The sequence below is a fragment of the Manacus vitellinus genome, unplaced genomic scaffold, assembly GCF_001715985.3.
Source record: "Manacus vitellinus isolate BGI_N305 unplaced genomic scaffold, ASM171598v3 scaffold_9_pilon, whole genome shotgun sequence".
Lineage (NCBI taxonomy): Eukaryota > Metazoa > Chordata > Aves > Passeriformes > Pipridae > Manacus > Manacus vitellinus.
In genome coordinates, this window is record NW_021940917.1 from 12,865,731 (window position 1) to 12,886,144 (window position 20,414).

Sequence of the window (20,414 nt, forward strand, 5' to 3'; positions counted from 1 at the left end):
ATGTCAAAGTATGACAGGACAAGAGGAAAAGAACTAAAAGAACAGGTCAGAAAGAGAAAACAATCCAGTGTCTTAGCAGCTGACTGGCAGGAAAAAATCCACTGAGTTAGGAAAGTTTCTCAGCACTTAGAAATGCTTCTGAAAATATCAAGTCTGGCGTGTTCCAAGGCTTAGACTATGATAAATTTTCCATTCTGTGACCAGGAATATTTTGGTTCTTTAAATATTCACTGTAATCACTATATGTATCTATCTGTATGTATAGCTGCATATATAGACATGTAAGTACATTTTTTATACTATATTTGTAGCACTGTGAAGTTGTTTATATATTGGTAAGAAAGAAATCCATCTTTAGCTGGTTGGGTACTGAAATCAACTGCTTCTGTCGGATTCAGTGCGTGTCCACCAAAAGTAAAAGACATCAAGCTGTAAGTAGTATCAGGACATTCATTCATGTACCTTGGACAGGTGTATGAATCTCTCCAAATCAAAACTTTCCATCTGCACAGATATTTTTCTCCCCATTTACTTGTGTTTCCCGTTTACAGCATAAGAACAGCCTGCTTTAAGCACAGTGGGTATCCTTATTTCAACGGGATCACAGAGCAACAACACTAATGATGAAAAATAACAATACAGGTTCACTGTGTTTTACAGATGTTTCCAACCTGCAAAGAATGTGTATGCTCTCAGGAGGCTAGGCTGCTTCATGATGACAGCATGCAGCAGGATGCCAACATACATGCTGGGAAGGGGCATCCACAGAGTTGTAGGATGGCCTAGGAATCACCAGGAAAGTCATGTAGCCCATCCATGTGAGGATGCCTGGCAGAGATTTTCATCATAGAGCACAGCTTCCTAGTCCTAAAGCATGTACCTCATTCAGCACTCTTTTAGGTCAGACCCTCAGTAACTATCACATCCCATGTGACCCGGGAAAACTTCTGGTTTATGACACTGAGGCTTGTAACTCTCAGGTTCTGGATCTCTGGTAAAGCTATTTTCCAGTCATCTTCAGGGAAGATAAAACAATTTATGAAAAGCTAAAGTACAGGTCAGTAAGAAAAATAAGCATGGTAAGAGGTACTTAAACGGATTCATACCCTGAAGTAACGCACATACATATCTAGCCAGATGTACCTTTCTTGAAGCATAGGCAATACCTACATAGTCATGTAAGCCTATACAACATTTCAGCAAATCTTCTACAGAGTCCTGCTGAAGATCAGTGTAAGCTTATGTGACATTACAGAAGATGGAATGAACAAAAGGTTTGCGAAATCACAATTTGCTATTTACAATTTAAATCTGTATTTCAAGAATATCAATTTCCCATTAAAAACAGACTTTAGAAAGCAGGAAAAAAGTGTCTGCAGGTTTTAATCCTCCTTGAAGAAAAAGTACATCTCAGAGGTACTCTTTTCCATTCATCAAAAATGTTATAAAACAGCACAAGGCAAAGGATGTTATATTCAATTTCTTATTCAAATGGAATACCCTTCTTCTTTTCTCATTAATACGCTCTTCTTCCAGTCTTTTTACCCACATGTATATATCTTGGCAGCAACTACTTCAAGAGTATTGAACATAGAATCACAGAACCACAGAACCAGAGAATATGCTAACTTGGAAGGGACCCACAAGTATCATTGAGTCCAGTCACACCATGTACCTGAGAGTGTTGTCCAAACACTTTGTGAACTCCCTCAGGTTTGGTCCTGGGACGACTTCCTTGGGGGAACCTGTTACAGTGTTCAAACACCCTCTGGGAGAAGAACCTCCTTCTAAGATACAGACTAAATCTCCCCTGATTCAGCTTCAGGCCATTCCCCTGGGTACTGCCACTGCTCACCACACAGAAGAGATCAATGCCTGTCCCTCCTCTTCCCCTCACAAGGAAGTTGTAATTGCAATGAGCTCTCCCCTCAGTCTCTTCTTCTCCAGGCTGAACAGACCAAGTGACCTCAGCCACTCCTCACACGGCTTTCCCTCAAGGTCCTTCACCGTCTTCCTTGCCCTCCTTCGGACACTCTCTAACAGCTTAACATCTTTCTTATATTGAGGTGCCCAAAACTGCACACAATATTCAAGGTGAGGCTGCCCCAGTGCAGAGTAGAGTGTGCACATTCCCACGTGAGTCAGACTGAAACAAAGGCCATTGAGTTTCAAAAATCCCCCACATTCCTACTGAAAGAAAAGTTTTGAAGGCTGAGCAGGATGAAGTTCAAATAAAAGGATGTTCAAATTACCATGTAAGGGCGTGGGGTTACGAGCGAGTTAATACGGGATACTTGTTTGCGTAATGGTCGCGGTGTACGTTGGGAGTTGAAGTTCTGATGGAAGCCCACGAAAAGTGTCCCAGAAGGAAGTTCAAAGTGATTGGACAGGACTGCACTGACCCCCCCCCCCCCAAGTTTTGTTACTGCGCCTTTTTCAAATATAGGAACTTATTCAGCCATTAATAAAGGACTCTCCATTTTCCAGCATCCCAAGAGGGTCTCGTTTATATTCACTGCCACATAAGGGTGTCTTTAATACTAGTACAGCTCACACCTGGGCTCAAAGTCACTTAAGCACACACTTGGTTCCCAGCTGCAAGCACATAGTAGGTTTGGCATCAGATGTTGTGTAGTTGACCTTCATCTGTCCAGCAAGACTAATACTTAGGCTTTATTGTACATGCATTGACTGCCTTATCTCACCTGTGATCTCTTGCTCAACATGACATGCCTCCTGAATCATTTAAACCTGTCTTATGGGACCCACATTTTACTTGAACGCTATGCAGGTAGAAAAAATGTGTCCATGATATTTGATAGCTATCAGTAAGACAGAAAAAGACTGCAAAAAGATAGTTATGCAGGAAAGGAAAAGTGATGTAATGAGAAGACTCTGTCTTTTCTCTGACAGGGTTTATGCCCTGTAATTACAGGAAGATGCTTTCTCTCTCTGCTATCTCTCCTTTTTAATACCAGGAAGCTCATATTTCACATGTGAAAGAAGTTGAAAAAGATTTAATTAAATAGCAACACATCTTGGAGAAAATATACCCTGAGACACTGATGTCTTATCTTTAGTCAAGCCAAATGGACTTTAACAGGGGAAATTGTTTGCAAACTGTAATCCATCAGGCAATACTTATAGGGTTTATCACCATGGACTGCATATAACAGCTCATCACAAAATAGCAAAAACCACAAAGCATGCTTTGAAGACTGAATGAGACACAAAAATAAGAGGCAGCCTGCCAAGTCTGTGGCAATGCATTTTAATAAGATGAACTCAATCTCTTTATGATTCTTGAAATTCTTGGAAAAAGAACTGCATTTTTTTATTCATTCCAAATTATTTTTCCTTCTATTTCCTGTGTATATTGCATCTATGGTGAGATTTTGAGAAGACAGGGAGACATGTTTCTCTTAGTTTCAGTCTAAAACTGAAAGATTGACTATAACTATTCTTAAGGAAACTAGAATCAATTCACTCTTTATGCTAGTCCCAAATACAGACTTATTTTATTCTTTGTGTTAGACTCTATTGCAAGTAATATTTCATGCAGGGTTACCATAAAGGAACTACCCCAAACTTTTATTAATTTCACATAAACATAAGGTGATGAATGGATGTGTTTATGAACATGTGTGCACTCAGAGAGGACAAGGGATGATTACCTGGCACCTGAACAGAAAGCCATCTGTGGTAAAGATTGATAATCTGAAAAGCACTTCTGACCCTGATGAGTCCAAGATCAGAATTACCACCTGCCTACAGTGCCATGATAATGCTACTAAACTCTGCAGTAAACTGTGCAAACTAGTTGAAATATTTGACAAAATCATTTTAGAGGATTTCTAATTAATTTTGCTATTCTTGGGTTTCTTTGGGACGAGACATTGAAATAATGTTTTATTTGTTGTGGAATTTTAAAAAATCATAAAATATAATGTTTCAAGTTGCATAACTCTCAGTGAAAAAATGTATTGAAAATTATTTTTCAAAAACATATTTTTGTTAAGAATGGGATATATAAATACCTGCATCTCTCTAAATTCTAACAGAGAAATGTGCTGCTTTGATATTAAGGGCTCAGTAATGTGCTTTTAAACATATATATGCTAAATACATTCTAATTTTTACTGAATTTTGTTATAAATTGAAACAATTTAAACTTATATTGATTATGGTAGCAATTGTACAAATGCATGATATTTGAAAATTTGTGGCAGTCAGGTGAAGTTCTGGGTGACTGGAAAAGGGGAAACACTGTACTCATCTTTAAAAAAGGTAAAAAGGAGGACCCTGAAAACTACTGACCTGTCAGATTCACCTTTGCGCCTGGGAAGATCATGGAACACATCCTCCTAGAAGCTATGCTAAGGCAGAGGGAGGACAGAGAGGTGATTTGGGACAGCCAGCAGGGCTTCACCAAGGGCAAGTCCTACCTGACCAGCCTGGCGGCCTTCTGTGATGGAGTGACTGCATCAGTGGACAAGGGAAGGGATCCAGATGACTTTTATCTGACTTTCTGTAAAGTTTTTGACAGTCCTTTACAACATTCTTCTCTCTAAACTGGAGAATGAAGAATTTGATTGGTGGACTGTTAGGTGGATAAGGAATTGGCTGGACAGTCACATTGAGGGTAGTGGCCAACAGCTGAGAGTCCCAACAGACATCACTGACAAGTGTTGTCCCTCAGGGACATATATTGTCCCTTCATTAATGACATAGACAAAGGGATAGAACGCGCTCCCAGAAAATTTGCAGATGACACCACACTGAGTGGTGCAGTTGAGTTAACACACCTGAATGATGGGATGGCATCCAGAGGGACCCAGACAAGCTCCAGAAGTGGGCCTATGGGAACCTCATGAGGATTCACAAGACCAAGTGCCCAGTACTGCACCTGGGTGGGGGAAATCCCCAGTATCAGGACTTGGGGTGCTGGTGGGTGAGAGACTGGACATAAGCCAACAATGTGCACTTGCAGCCCAGAAAGCCAATTGTATCCTGGGCTGCATCAGAAGCAGTGTGGCCCACAGGGCAAGAGAGGTGGTTTTGCCCTTCTTCTCTGCTCTGGTGAGACCCTACCTGAAACACTCTAGGGTCTAGCTCTTGGGTCCTCCACACAGGGAGGACATCGACCTGTTGAAGAGATTCCAGAGAAGAGCCATGAAGATCATTAGAGGGATGGAACACCTCTCTTATGAGGAAAGGCTGAGGGAATTGGTATTGTTCAGCTTGGAAATGAGAAGTATTCAGGGTGACCTAATTGTAGACTTCCAGTACACATGAAGGGAGCCTACAAGAAAGACAGAGACTTTTTATAAGGGCATGTGGTGATAGGATGAGGGCAAATGTCTTTAAACTGAAAGAGAGTAGATTTAAGTTAAATCTCAGGAAGAAATATCACATCTGTGAGGTGGTGAGGCACTGGAAAAGGTTGCTCAGAGAAGTTGTGAATGCCCCATTCCTGAAAATGTTCTAAGCAAGATAAGATGAGGCTTTGCACAATCCGATGTCCCCATCTACACCGGTGGGATTGGTGCTAAATGATCTTTAAAGTCACATTCAATCCAGGCCATTCTATGATTCTGTGGTATGATTCTATGAGAGAAAATCATGTTAATACTTAATTTCTTCAGTGACAAATAAAGCACAATGTTACCTTGGTCCACAGAATGTTTTCTAGTACTCTGGCATAGCTTTGTGTAACTCAGCATTTCAGAAATATGCAATTGAATAAAAGAAAATAGCCAGTTGAACTGCCTGTAGAGGAAATGTGATTTATGTACTTTGCAGTTATAAGAGAAGAGAGGAAAACAACACAAAAAAATCACAAAGTGCTTTCTTACTGCCAAAAGCTTTTTCTAGTACTTCTTCTCTCACAGAACTTTTGATACAAAATTAAACAAAAGCAGGAACACCTGGTATGTAATCCTTGAGTGCCTTTTTTCCCAAAGAAAACTGCCATTAATCTGCATAAGGAGTTAAATACAAAGGAGGATTATCAAAGTTTGAAATTGTCTGAAAACATGTACAGTATTGTTTTGAATATTACTACGACACATGTAGCTGGTGCAAAATTGACTGAATCAGACTCACAGCAAAATGCATGTCTGAAAGGTTTCAAGACTCTGTTATGCTGTTTCCCAGACCCACCACATTAAAAGCTTTCAAAGCCATGCACTGAGAGCTCTCAGATTGAAGGCAGAAGCTTGGCTTATTTATAGATTGCAGATTTCAGCAAGGATGGAAAACGTGCAAAATATTTAGCTCTCCTCTTTTTTGCTGCCCAAGATGGCCCAAAGACAACCAATTATTGAAGGGGCTGGGCAAAAAGAAAGGGACAGTCATAAAGCTCTTGTTATGATATTGTTCCATTACTCTACAATTATGAATCATCCAACACAGAAACTGTTTTGAAAAGTCTACTTTGCAGAAGAAGGTTTGATATATCTTTTATAGATATGTTTTTTTCTGTCCTGAGGAAATGACAAATAAATCTATCCAGTTGAAAGATGATGATTATACCCTCAAAGTATGTAGCAGTCATAGTACAGAAAACTCCAGAACAATAAAGAAGAGGGTCTAAATAAGGCCATTTGGAAGTCCCAAACCCCAGGATTTTGTTAGTGTTTTTTTGGTTTTTGCAGATTTTTTGCTTATGGCACCAAGAAGGGTTATTTTTGTGCAGAATAGTCAATTTCAATTAAATCCTCCTGTTTAGATACTCAAGAACACTTACAGACAGAAGGTGTAGATTGTTTTGCTTTTTTCACCAACTAAAGTACAACTTCACAGATTAAATTAGCAGTTATATACCAAGGGCCAGGTTTTCCAGTTATGTAGATACCATTTTTAAAAGCTCTTGCATACTCTAAGGTTTTTAGTTGGGCATAAATTACATTTGTACTCCCTTCAAGGCTCCTTAACCTTCTGGAATGATGACAGTTGATTTACATAAATGCAAACCCAGCCCCCAAATTCATTACTGTACTTGGATTGAAAGCTTCTCAGTAAAGACAGTTCACTGCAGAATATGCCAGTTCACAATCTGTCACAACTTTCCTCTGCATCTCCTTTCTTCTCTATGTCCGCAAAATTTCAGCCCAACCTCTGAGAACTTGACCCACCACACACCAGCACTGTAAAACAGAAAAACAAATCCATGAGGCCATGGAAGAGGAAGCTGCAGACCATCAAAACATATGAGGAAGACAATGAAGAAAAATATTTTTTATTTACCAAGAGTTCTCTCCTCTTGAGTAAATTTCAAGATAAGGAAAGGTAGCCCACTATGAAGTGCTCTCAATCTTTCATGACTAGAAATTTGAACTAAATTACTAAGCTGCAAATTTACAGTGACTATTCGTGTGGTAGTTTCATCTTGCCAGTCATCTCTCCTTTTAACTATGCTGTTGTCTCCCTCCCATGTACCTGACAATATAGTGGCCTTAGGTAGCCCTCTCTTTCCATATGCATATATATATAGATATCTTTCACTGATTTGCATGTATATGTCAAGAAGGTGACTCCTTGTGGGCATTTTTTCTGTTCAAGCTAGTAACCCTAGGCCAACATCTTCTGGATGTCAGAAGAATTTCATGCATGCTACTCGCTAACCAATGTCTGCATTAATTTCTTGAAAAATTCTATGCCTTAAACTGAAAATATTCAACATGCAAATCTCACTCTTTCTCTTCTTTTACTTTGTTTATCAAATAATTTCTGAGCCTCAACACAGTATACATTGTCCCTATCCCACCTTCATCTGTATCATTGCTACATTTTGCTGCATGAAAATTAGAGTTAACCAGATGTGATGCATTTATTAATAAGAGTAAATACTTACATGTATAGTTATTTTGCCTATGATTACATAAGCCAGGCCCTTTATTTTGTCAAATGCCTAAAAACTACATTTATACAGTAATAATCTTATTTTGTCTGTACACCTCACATTCTAAGCCAACTGTTTTAAATTACTTTGTTTATGCTAGAATAAACCAGAAATGTATAGGGTTTTATTTAAATTGAATAAGATTAACAGCTTATGCTGTATCTTTTACGAGCACAAATACACACTCCTGTGTGACACTCAGATGTCCTCCTTCCTAATTTATAAAAGGCAAAATTTGCATAAGAACAGGTCTAAAGTTATGCTCTGCAGAGTGCCAGTGGGAAGGCACTTGTGTTTATTTAATACTTAGGCTTAACTGGAACTGTTGAGCAGGAATATGTAAGTAGAAAAAAGGATTTAAATGGTCTTTTGCTACTTTCAGCAAAATTGACTTCATTGTGTCATTTTAGATGGATTTTTTAACAAAACTATTCTTAAAGTGGTTGAAAGTTTCCACTGGCTACAACATCGGCTTTAGAAAAATCCAGTATTAAAGAAGCCTTTCACTAAAATACTTAAATAAATGGTAGTATGAGTTCTTATGAGAGTAGAATATATTCCTCGGGGGAAGAAAAAGTAAAAAAAAAAAAAAAAAAAAAAGGAAAAAAAAAAAAAGGAAAAAAAAAAAAAAAAAAAAAAAAAAAAAAAAAAGGAAAGAAAAAGAAAGGAAAGAAAAAAATAATATGTACAAACTTTTTATTGCTTAATCACATGTATCATTTGAGACAATACAAAAACTTCCCAATAATTCCATCATTCTTTCGTACTTTAATTTATCAGACAAAAGCAAAATGAAATCTAGTGGCTGGAAAAGTTCAAAGTGTCCTCAATATTATTTATCTTCCCCCTGTAGAGGTACTTCTCTATTGATGGTACTTATCCAACCCTCATTATCCAAGAAACAGAAGAATATGCTCAAGGTCAAAAAGATAAATTTGATAAAGCAGTCAACAACTGACAACAGCTTCTGTGCCAACACCTTAACATGTGGACCACTCTTCCTCTATGGTGTTCACCATTTTGCAACCAAATCAAATTATCACAAGAGGGAAAAATAGAAAAAAAATCATAAGGTTCTTACTGTTTTATACTGACTTTCCTGAGGAAAATGCAGGGTCAGACTGGGCCTTATTGTATCTCTCCTGTGCTGGACAGATACACATAGACAGAATCATTGTAAAAAAAAAAATTAATTTAGTAAGGTCATTTTTATAGGGTAATATTTACATGGTAAACTGAAGCTCTCAAATACATGGACCGTTTGCTGCCCAGGTGCTGACAGGAAACTCCATCACAAGCATCCAAGTGCCAGTATCTTCAGAAGAATTAAACAGTATGTGCCAAACTGTCACTTTGGTCAATTTTTATGCCCCAGCTCACCCTATGGCCCTATGCAACTCCTCTGGCATACACATGACCTTTGAAATTGATTATCTCCACTTTCATGTAGAAGACTGTCTGCATAAGCACAGACAGTTTCTAGTGAGTACTTAAAATCTCCATATGACTTGTTCACAACCTTCTTCCACAGTAGGATCAGCCTGGGGATATCCCTGCTGTAGACCATCCCAAATATTCCCACTGAGAAGGCTAATTAATGCACCTCAGCATACAAAAAGTGCCTAACAGGGACCCTGAGCACAGTGGGGCTCCATGGTGTGGGGAGTGATCCCCACAAGCTCCTTTACCAGTTGATCAGTTCCTCTGCTGTGAATAACCACTTTGCCTCATGTTGGCCCATCATCTTGAACCAGCCTGGTGTGCAAACTACACAGAGAGAAGGAAGTGAGGACTAACTGCATGGAGCAGGGACACAGGCAGAGCCTTGGTACACAGATACACCACAGCTGTAACTATCATTCAAACTTGGACTTCATTCTCATATCACAGTTGTAGCTTCAATAGTACGGAGTGCCCCATCTTGGCACGCTCTTGTGATTTATTCCAAAAGTTGCTTTTTTGCCCCTTACAACAACACTTAGTACAGATTAGAAAGTATGTTCTATTTTTACCTTAAGGAAGTATCAACAGTCAACAGAACTCTTGTAAGACCTGTAGTGCAGTTGGAATAATATGAATTATATGAATGGGAAATGAAATATCATCTGCCTTGTTTCACACAATCACAGAATCAACCAGGTTGGAAAAGACCTCTGAGATCATCGAGTTCCAACCCATGACCCAACACCACCATGGCAACTCAACCATGGCACTGAGTGCCACATCCAGTCTCTTCTTAAATACCACCAGGGATGGTGACTCCACCACCTCCCTGGGTAGCCCATTCCAATGTCTGATTACTCTCTCTGTAAAGAATTTCTTCCTAATGTCTAACCTAGACCTCCTCTGGCAGAGCTTAAGACCAGGCCCTGTTGTCCTACTGCTGGTTGCCAGGGAGAAGAGACCAACCCCCACCTGGCTGCAACCTCCTTTCAGGGAGTTGTAGAGAGTGATGAGGTCTCCCCTGAGCCTCCTCGTCTCCAGGCTAAACAGCATCAGCTCCCTCAGCTGCTCCTCATAGGGCCTCCAATCCCTTCACTAGCCTTGTTTTGCCCTTCTTTGGACAGTCTCCAGCACCTCAGTGTCCTTCCTAAACTGAGGGGCCCAGAACCGGACACAGCACTCCAGGTGTGGCCTCATCAGCGTTGAGTACAGGGGAAGAATCACTTCCCTGGTCCTGTTGGCCACACTGTTCCTGATCCAGGCCAGGATCCATTGGCCTTCTTGGCCATCTGGGCACACTGCTTCCTGTTGATTAGAACCCCCAGGTCCCTCTCTGTCTGTCTGTTCTCCAACCACTCTGTTCACAGCCTGTAGCACTGCAGGGGGTTGTTGTGGCCAAAGTGCAGGACCCGGCATTTGGTCTTGTTAAACATCATACCACTGGATTCAGCCCATTTATCCAGCTTGTCCAGGTCCCTCTGCAGAGCCTTCCTACCCTCCAGCACAGTGACACTCTCCCCCAGCTTGGTGTCATCTGCAAATTTGCTGATGGTGGACTCAATTCCCTTGTCCAGATCATCAATAAAATATTAAAGAGAACTGGGCCCAACACTGATCCCTGGGGGACACCACAAGTGACCAGATCCCAACTGGATGCAGCCCCGTTCCCCACCACCCTCTGGGCCCGGCCCTCCAGCCAGTTCCTAACCCAGCACAGAGTGCCCCTGTCCAAGCCGTGGCTGCAGCTTTTCCAGGGTAATGCTGTGGGAGACAGTGTCAAAGGCTTTGCTGAAGTCCAGATAGACACATCCACAGCCTTCCCCTCATCCACCAGGCGGGTCACCTGGTCATAAAAGGAGATCAGGTTGGTCAGACAGGACCTGCCCTTCCTGAACCTGTGCTGGCTGGGTCTGATCCCTTTTCCGTCCTGTAGGTGCTGTGTGATTGCACTTAGGATGATCTGCTCCATAACCTTACCAGGCACTGAGGTCAGGCTGACAGGCCTGTAGTTTCATGGATCTTGCTTCCGGCCCTTCTTGTAGATTGACATCACATTATTCAGCTCCCTGTTGCTGTCTACCAGCCCAGGAATCCAGCTGTCCTGAGGGCAACCTTTCATCTTGTTGAAAACTGAGGCAAAGTGTTAAGTACCTCAGTCTTATCCTCATCTTTAGTGACTATGTTCCTCTCTGTGTCCGACAAAGAATGGAGGTTTTCCTTGCCCCTCCTTTTGCTATTGATGTATTTATAAAAACACTTTTTGTTGTCCTTAACAGAATTGGCCAGATTAAGTTCAAATTATGCTTTTGCCTCTCTAATTTTCTTTCTACGTGGCCTAACTACATTCCTAAACACTTCATGAGTTGCCCACCCTTTTTTCCAAAGGCGATAGATTCTCTTTTTTGCCCTAATTTCCTGCAAAATCTCCCTGTTCAGCCAGGCCGGTCATCTCACCCACCAGCTCACCTTTTGGCACACTGGGACAGTCTGCTCCTGCGCCTTCAAGATTCCTTTCTTGAAGTATGCCCATCCTTCCTGGACCCCTTTGTTTTTAAGGACTGTTTCCAGGACACTCTCCAAACCAGCTTCCTGAATATACCAAAGTCTGCCCTCTGGAACTCCAGGGTAGAGTATTTGTTGGTTGTTCCTTACCTTCACGGAGTATTGAAAACTCTATCATTTTGTGGTCACTGTACCCCAGATGGTCTCCAGCTACCACATCTCCCATCAGCCCCTTTCTGTTTGTAAACAGCAGGTCTAATGGGGCCCCAGCCCTGGTGGTTTTATTTACAAGAGGAAATTATCCTCTATACACTCTAGAAATCTCCTAGATTGTCTCTTCTCCACTGTGTTGAGTTCCCAGCAGACACCCGGCAGGTTAAAGTCACCCACAAGAACAAGTGTTGGTGATTTTGAAACCTCTGCCAGCTGCTTGTATAATAATTCATCACCCCCTTCATCCCTGTTGGCCTTTTTGGCCTCGCTCCTGATTCTGACCCACAAGCACTCAACCTTATCGTCTCTGACCTCAAGTTCTACAGAGTCAAGAGACTCTCTAACATATAGAGACACTTTTCCACCTCTCCTACCTCGCCTATCTCTTCTGAAGAGCACGTAGTCACCCACTGCAGCATTCCAGTCATGTGAGTCATCCCACCATGTTTCCATGATGGTGCTCACATCACAGCTTTCCTGCTGCACGATGGCTTCCAGCTCCTCTTTCTTGTTTCCCAAACTGCATGCATTAGTGTACATGTACTTCAGCTGGGCTGCTCATATCACTCCTAACCCTGGCTTTCCACCCTTAGGCTCTTCTCTGGAGAGCCTGGCTTCAACCCCTTCCCCCTTCAAAACTAGTTTAAAGCCCTCTTGATCAGCCCTGTAAACTTATATGCTAGGGTTCTTTTGCCCTTGCTTGATAGATGAAGCCCCTCTGACTCCAGTAGGCTTGGTACCATAAATTTTGACCCATGATTAAAAAAATTCCACTGGTGGCACCAATCCTTTAGCCACTTTTTGATAAAATGGGTTTTCCTATTCCTCCCCTTGTTCCTCCCTGCTACTGCAGGAATTGAAGCTAACACCACCTATGCTCCTGTCGTATCAACTAATCGACCCAAAGCCTTAAAGTCCTTTTTAATTGCCCTGGTACCTCTTTTATCGATCTCATCACTGTCAACCTGTATCACCAACAGTGGGTAATAATCAGAGGGATTAATTAGCTCAGGGAGTCTCCTGCTAAAATCCCTCACCCTGGCCCCAGGAGGGCAGCAGACTTCCCTGTAGGATGAGTCTGGTCAGCATACAGGGCCCTTAGTTCAGAAGGGAATCACCTTCTGAAGGGATATGATAAACAATAGGAAAAGAAGGAGTTGAGTAACAAGGAGCAAAGCAAATGTTTACTCTATCACTGTTGGAATGGACAAGACAAAAAAATACTTCTCCAGACTTCTGGAGAGCGAAAGGGTTATGGGAGAACAACCAGTTATGGGAGAACAACCTCGGAAATAGATCCACATCCTTGGAAAGTAAAAATGAGAATAATTCAGCTGAATGACTGATTAAAATACTGGATGAAATTGTAAAATCAATTTGAGTCTGTGACAGACAGTCCAAAGGTGATACATCTCCCCTTACTTTAGGTATTTACAATGCTGACATCTACATATGTCCAATTTGTCTTTCTTTACATGTAATTAAGAAAATTGGGCACTTCTGTGGTATGGTGCATCTTGTCTATTTGAGGTATTTTTTTAGCATGTAGTGAATTATCACTGCATATGCCATTCCCTGTCAGTAAGACACATAATACAGTTACCACCATTGCTGTAGAGGACTATGTGCAGCTGTCTCATAGCTGGCAAGGTAAATTCAATCCTCTGAAGCCAAGAATGGCAAGATTTGCCTTCAGAGGGAGACATAGCGGAAAAAAAATCCTTGTTCCTTTTTGTAAAACTTGGATTCTTTGGGGGATTGTTTTAATTACAGCAGACTGATCTAATTTCTGATCTGTAGAAGGACAAATTCAGGCCTCAGGACTTAACTCTTCAATTACCCTGATACCAATATAAAAAGCACAGCTCTACCTTTCAATAATTAAAACCATAGCTACTCTTCTGCCAGGTTTCCGTGGTACAAGTGAGATCTGCTGGATTACTGGGCTGAGAATTTCAGCCAATGTCATTGGCTGTTTTAAATAGACAGCTGCTTCTTCCAATATAACACTTTCATATAGAGTCAAATAGCCTTTGAAGGGAAAACCCGTTTTCCTAATTCTAACAGACTAAATATTTTCACTTTTCAACTTACATTGTTGGTCTTCACATTTTTTATAGCACGAGGGCTTCAGTCTCAATTATTCTTCAAAAGGTCAATTGTAATTCTTGTAAGTTCTTTGAATTGTATTTCATAGTTTATTCACACTGAGAATTGCTTCTTTTCTTATGAACTTCAAATTGATGAGCTAAACAAATTCATACAACTTTACCTTGCAAAAGGTACTGTCTTTCTAATGTGTATCCAAGTGGAAAATGTAGTAGTCGGGGTAGTAGTAGTGCATGGTCATTCTTCTACAGATAAGACCTAAAATAAAACTTTGTAATCCCCTGTAAGCCTAACATATGAGGTAATATCCTTTTAAAGAGGCTCTCAGAAATTGTTTTCATACAAAAGGTTGTGCTTTCAAGTTTGATTTGAACCTCTGGAGTTTTCTGCTTATTGTTGGTAATATTCAGCTTCTTTAGTTGGTTGAAATTTTCTCACAGGTTGCATTCTCTGCAGCTCACAGATGTAGTGCAATATACTCTACCTCTTTCATGTCATGAAAAGATTGTGCTACCAAACACAGTTATCTGTTTGCTCTCATTTTCCAGAGCACAGCACAGCACAATTTTAGCTTAGCAAAGAGTTTCCCAGGCATGGCTACCAACTGCAGCAGTCAGACCTTCCCATTCTTCACAAGACTTCAGGCTTCCAGCAGATAAGTTATAGCATTACTCAAAAGCACATCAGGTTTGCAGTCAAGAGAGTTATTTCTAACTGGGCCACAATGAAACTGCTGGCCTTTCTAGAAGGAAGGGTAAGAAGACTGCTCTGAGAGAAAGAGGTAAGTCTACACTGATCAACCTGCTGCCAGCAGTCCCACTTATAAATTGCATCCATCAAGGAGCAATGGTACTACTCTTCTTCAGCATCTTTTCTCGTCTCATCTGTGAAATCTTCAAGTGATCCATTCTGTTATTTTTTAGGCAAAAATGTCACTAGAAGGTGAATAAACTCTTATATAGTCTATGTCAAACCATTTTGTTGTGCTGCCTTGTGTCGCGTTAAACCTTTGCTCCATCTCTTAAAAAGTATTATGTAAAAAAACAACCAAAGAAACCCACATAAAAATGCTGATAGTACACTATCTGAAGTAAGGGTAAACACAAAATCATAACTTGCTAAATTGAGAGCAACTTTGTGTCAGGTTGGAGGCTGTTGTGAACATTAAGTCTTCCAGTCTATTAGTAAAATGAAATCCCACTTCTCAAGTAATCTATTCTAATGGTAAAGCAGGGAAGAGTGTTAAAAAAAAATAAAAATAAAAGACTCAGTATCAGCAGTAATTCTTCAGTGCCCCTCGTGGAAACCATGCACTACCCTAGTTAATTTCATATGAGTTTGGCGCAAAGTACCCGAAGGACTATCTTTCACCCCACCAATTCTGACACATTTTGCACTATATTTTCTATTTTTTATGTGCTTATGAAGCAACCAGCCTATCCATGGATTCATATATTGATCTAGGCTCAGTGGTGCTGAGACATCAATTTACTAATCAGTGTCTGCTATGCTTTATATTACCTTCCAGTTCTCCCACCATGCAGCAAAAATAGCTCAATTATTTCAGGAGCAGTACAGCAGGTGATATTATTCTGTATGGTGGCAGAATGAATTGCTCCCTCCAAGGTGTTTAACAGCAATCATTTTCCCAAGCATTTTATTACAATCAAGTTCTTCTCTTTCAGCATGATTTTCAAAGTGGGAGTACGTTGAGTACAGAGGAAGGAGGGCCCGGTCAGAACTGCTTTCAGACCTCTAGGGACTGGAAAGGCTGAGAGATAAAGCCTGGAAAATTCAGACACGTCTCTAAATTAGCAAAGCATTTTTGGATGGATGCACCTCTCTGCTCACCTGGCCTTCAGCAGGCACTCCTCCAAGAGCACTGCAGCACTCCTCTGCAAATCTGCTGCTGAGGGTTACTGCTTTAGGCTTCTACAACAGGGCTGTAGCAGGAAAAAAGAGAGGAAGTTCAAAGCCAAGGCAGCAAGAAGGAAGAGAAGGAAAGGTCTTGCAATGGTAGCATTTGTCTGAGATTTTGCTGATCTGAACAGCAGGATAAGCTCTCTGAAGAGCCTGCTGTGATTTTGAGTAAGTCACCAGTCCCCAGGATGCCCTCTTCCTTATGCAGACCAGACTGTGAGAGAAACTCACGTTGAAATTTACTAAGTCCCCTCATAATCTTCTCCCAAGAGCAAAAGCTAATTTGAGTTGACTCTAAAATCCTCTTCTTCCACTGTCTCTTCCCCCTTTTCTCTTTAATTTTGAAGTACATACTAACCAAAATTAGGTACAGATAAAAAAATTTGTAAATTTCAAAATAATTTTTCTCAATGTTTTGTGAAAGAAGAATTAACATAATAATTTCAAAAATGTAAAATTTAAACACAGACTTTCTTATTCCCCATTCTCCTCTTATCTATTATCACTGAAACCATGCAAAGTTTAAAAACTGTTTGAGAAACTCAAGAGAAATGCACTCTTTTGCATAAGTTAAGCATCTCAGCTTTTCACTTGGCTTAAACTAACTTGTTTCTGTCTCTCCTGAGGGATGAGAATGAGAAAAAAGAGAGGTAGAAAAGTGTGGTTAAGGCACTCATTATTTCAGAGAAGTCCTTCTATTGAACAGAAGGGAAGTGATACTGGGTCTCTTGGTATATGGCAATTGGAGGAATGAAAGTAAAGTCAATCTGTCAATTACTTAGGCAGTGCTAAGAGCTTAGTAGGTGCAGGGTGAATATGTTTTCCCCTCTAGTAATTCTAACTTCACCATGTGCTGATGTCAAAACCTAATGTGCACCTGTTAAGGGTTGCATGCATCTTGCTCCAAACTGGCATAGATTTCCTATGAGAATACAGTACTTCAGACAATTGCGTTCACCAGCAGTACCTTGGAACATCACTGTACCAATGCCCCAGATATCAGCTATGCTCAGTCATTTGAGATGAGAGGAGAATGGTGGGAATGGCAAAATGAAGAATCTGTAGATGACAGGGTACCATCCTTCGCATACAGAGGACAACACAAACTTGTCTTCATTCTCGGTACTCAAAAAGCAGATAAAAGAGGGGTCCTGCAGCCAACCCTATTCTGACTTCTAGTAGCTTGATAAAAGCAGCTCAGCTTGGCAAATAATTTGTTTCATAGTTTTATATAATAATGTTGAAAATGAGTCGCAAAAGATCATATCCTGGCAAAACCTAGCTCCAAATACTCGCTTGCCTTACAGGCAAGGGGCTAGAGTACCTGGAAGATGGGTCAAACAGACTGCCTCTAGCCTAATATAAACCTGCATGACACACCCTTAATAACAGAAAATGCAAAGATCTATTAACAAATGCAAAATATTAAACAGAGTGTATCAGTTTGGAGGTATAAAGAAAAGAGGAAACACTGCATAAGTTGGTGTGGTAGTTTGGCCTAGGCCTTCCTTGGTGACCAGGAAGTAACCAAGGAAGGGTCCAGATTTACCTAGTATTCCCTACGATTTTTACGTAAGCTGGACTATAAGAAGAAAGGAGGAAAGGCCTTCGCTCTCTTTCCTTCCGGCGGCTTGGAGGTGCAGGTTCCCTGCTGTTGAGTCTGCCATGTTGGGGAGCGAGGCCTGGTTGGGCCTTGCCGACCTTGGGAGACAGAGGTTGCCGGCGAGCGTTCCAGAGCGACTCTTGGTTGTCCCAAGGAGAGTAGTGAGATATTTCATTGCTAAATCATGAGATATATATATATATATATTATTTTGCTAATCGGGATATATATATATATTTTATTTTGGTTTTGTTCCTTTTCCCTTCCCCCTTCCCTTTCCCTTGTGAAATTATATATATATATTTCAATTGTATATACCTGTAACATAAGTGTAAATATATTTATATATATATTGCTTTAGGTCTCTCTCTCGTTTCGGGTTTTCTTGGTTGTTTTTCTCCCTCTTCTCCCTGAGGTTTGGGGGGCAGGAGGGGAATTCCTGTGGTAAGGTTTGGAGACTTGGCAGGGAGCCAGCTTCAAACCATATCACTTGGGTTCAACTCAAAAATACCAGTACAACTCACTAAGTTTTCCTCTAGCGTTGAGGCATACCTCTGGTGCAGGTAGATCAGTGTGCAGCTGCACTGCAAGCCTCAGGTTAAGCTCTGGGTAAGAGCCCAAGACAAGAGGCCATGAACTGCCGACCCTTTGCATAACAAAGGGCAAAAAGACTGAGAGACACAGCAGGAGCCAAAGACTCCAGAGGAAGAGCAAGACTTGAGCTTATTTGGACTGTGAGAGTATAAAAGCCCAGGGGTTCTTTTGCTGGGGGTTTCTCCTCAGAGGCACCAGCTCAGGCTGTTTCAGTGTTACTGAGCCATGAATAAATTCCTTTATGAATGAAATGTCTGAGACTCTGCTATGGGAAACCTGGGCTCAAACTGGTAAGGAAACCTAGTCTGACTGTGTGAGTGGGATGTGTGGGGAGTTGAGCAGGGCCCTTGTGGGCTCGCTGGAACCACTCATTGTGAAAGGACTCGATCTCAGCAGTGACAGTTTCTGGTGGTGAGAGTGTGACTGCCAGACTGGTCCTGAATGGTCAGACTGGGAAGTTTCCTTAACACTGGCACCTGTCTAAGTGTCTCTTGTATTTAATGAGATACATTAAGTTCCATGTTACATCTGATTCACATGACATTTAGCACACTGGATATTCTATACTAACACATTTTAATTCACATATATTCAACAGATTTAGAGCTACTGTACCAGCAGGTTGACCCTTAAATCAAAGGGGAGACAGCATTTCAGATTGCTGAAGAAATTGAAAAATACTTTTCCAGTTTGTTTTGGGCTTCGGTAAGGCTCTTCCAGCAGATTTGTTTCGCATCTCTCATGACATATTAAGCAAAAAAAATCAGATAGTTAAACTAGTCCAGGTAAAGAGGACTGATGACTTGCACACTGCAGGATGGGATTGATCTTTCTACCATTTGCATATCAGCTAGCTGAAGTATTATTTAACTGCATACAGAAAATCCTTAAAGGTCAGAAGTAATGGAAATATAGCAAAAGACAGTAAGCAACTACAGGGAAGATTTCTGACAAAAACAGTCAGCCACAGCAGATGCTTGCACAACCTTTTACTTTTCATTGCTCTAATATATACACACACACAAAAGAAGATTCAATGTTGAAGTCAAGAGCAATGAGATTCAGGAGAGGACCCCTATGTTTCGCATGCTGTTCTGTATCTATGAAACACTCAGAAGCAACAGGAGTTTCCACTGACTTTATAGAGAAGCATCGAAGGGAGCTTTCTTCTCGCACTCATTTTTTTTCAATCTCATTGAAACCATTGGAACAATGACAGAAAGGTTTCTACAAAGCATCTCTTGACTGTTAAACTTATTCTGAGCTATTCAGCACTAAAGATAGAGATGCAGTGACTAGTGATAAAAAGAAATACAAAGTGGTTTTAAATTTAAAGAATCAACCAACAAAAAAAATGTCATTATAATAAAGTAAAAAGTGATGAAAGAAGGAAGAAGGATTGATCTTTTTTTGAGTTATGCTGTCTTGGATTTTTTCATCACACATCTCTCATTTCTGCTTTAACCAGGTGTGCAAAAAAGTGCACCAACAATTATGAATTACTATAATACACCAGGGGATCATCTACAACATTAAAATAAACCTTTTGTATATCAAACATTTAAACACAAATCTTCTAGAAGTCTTAAGTGTACTATTTACCATAATAAATATAAGAAGAAGCATGACATGCAAGGTAGTGAGGCCATCCATATTTTTTTCTTGAATATCTGTTGTCAGTCCTGCATAACTTTATTATTGATCTGGGCATGGGAATCAAATGCACCCTCAGTCCATCTGCAGTTGGGTAGGAGTGTTGATCTGCTGGAGGCTCTGGAGAGGAATCTGGACAAACTGGATCTATCTTCTGGGGTCAACTGTATGAAGTTCAACAAGCATAGTTCTGAGCCCTGCTCTTGGGTCGTAACATCCCTACACGACGCTACAGGCTTGGGGAAGAGTCGTTGGAAAGCTGCCCAGAGGAAAATGACTTAGAGGTGCTGGTTAGCAGCCATCTGAACGTGAGCCAGCAGTGTGCCCAGGTGGCCAAGAAGGCCAGTGGCATCCTGGCTTGTATCAGAAATAGTGTGGTCAGCAGGACTAGGATAGGGATCGTCACCCTGTACTCAGTAATGGTGAGACCACACCTCAAATACTGTTTTGGACCCCTCACAACAAGAAAGGCAT

At 40.8% G+C, this 20,414-nt stretch overlaps 1 pseudogene; it reads right to left on the reverse strand.

Moving 5' to 3' along the window:
* The window catches only part of LOC112841371, a 62,640-nt pseudogene extending 52,054 nt beyond the window's left edge, over positions 1 to 10,586 (reverse strand).
* Between the last annotated feature and the right edge of the window lie 9,828 nt (positions 10,587 to 20,414).